General features: G+C 43.9%; 1 protein-coding gene across 4 annotated transcripts in view; it reads left to right on the forward strand.

The window, feature by feature from the left end:
* Positions 1-585, forward strand: part of lrrk1 (leucine-rich repeat kinase 1) — a 56,811-nt gene that overhangs the window by 38,394 nt on the left and 17,832 nt on the right. The gene's annotated exons all lie outside the window — the stretch shown is intronic.

Genomic DNA, 585 nt, shown 5'->3' on the forward strand with positions numbered 1-585 from the left:
CTGTCACAACAGGGATTTATTGAGTATAAACCCCTGTTGTATTTAATGCTAAACTTTATTTATATTGATTATGTTTTATTTTATTTAGTTATTTATTTATTTCTTCTTTGTTGTTGGACTGGATGGAAAAAAATAAGGGGGAGGGGGAGAACAGGATGTCAACAGAGGGAAGCAACATCATAAAACAACCAGGACTAAGTGATAAACTAGAATGGGCGGGGCCTGTCTACACACACACTCTATAGTTACACACACACTTGTTGGCCAAAATAGTCTCTACATTTAAACTGAACATACTCACATATACTATACATATACTACACATGTACTCAATTCAACTATAACAGCAGCTCACACACTCCATCATACAAACCCATTCAGATAAAGACTTTCATTCTGTCACACAAACGGTTAGTGCTAAGGTGAGCTGACACCTGTGCTCAGGTGAGTGTTTATGATTCACTGAGATGGATGGTGATGGAATGTACTCAGGGGGGGAGCGCCCGGCCATCCCCACGCCAAGACCCCCCGCCGGGGCGGCAGCTGCAGCCAGGACCCCCCAACACCCGCCATGGAGCCGCGGAG

This window comes from Oryzias melastigma, linkage group LG15 (genome assembly GCF_002922805.2).
Source record: "Oryzias melastigma strain HK-1 linkage group LG15, ASM292280v2, whole genome shotgun sequence".
Classification (NCBI taxonomy): Eukaryota; Metazoa; Chordata; class Actinopteri; order Beloniformes; family Adrianichthyidae; genus Oryzias; species Oryzias melastigma.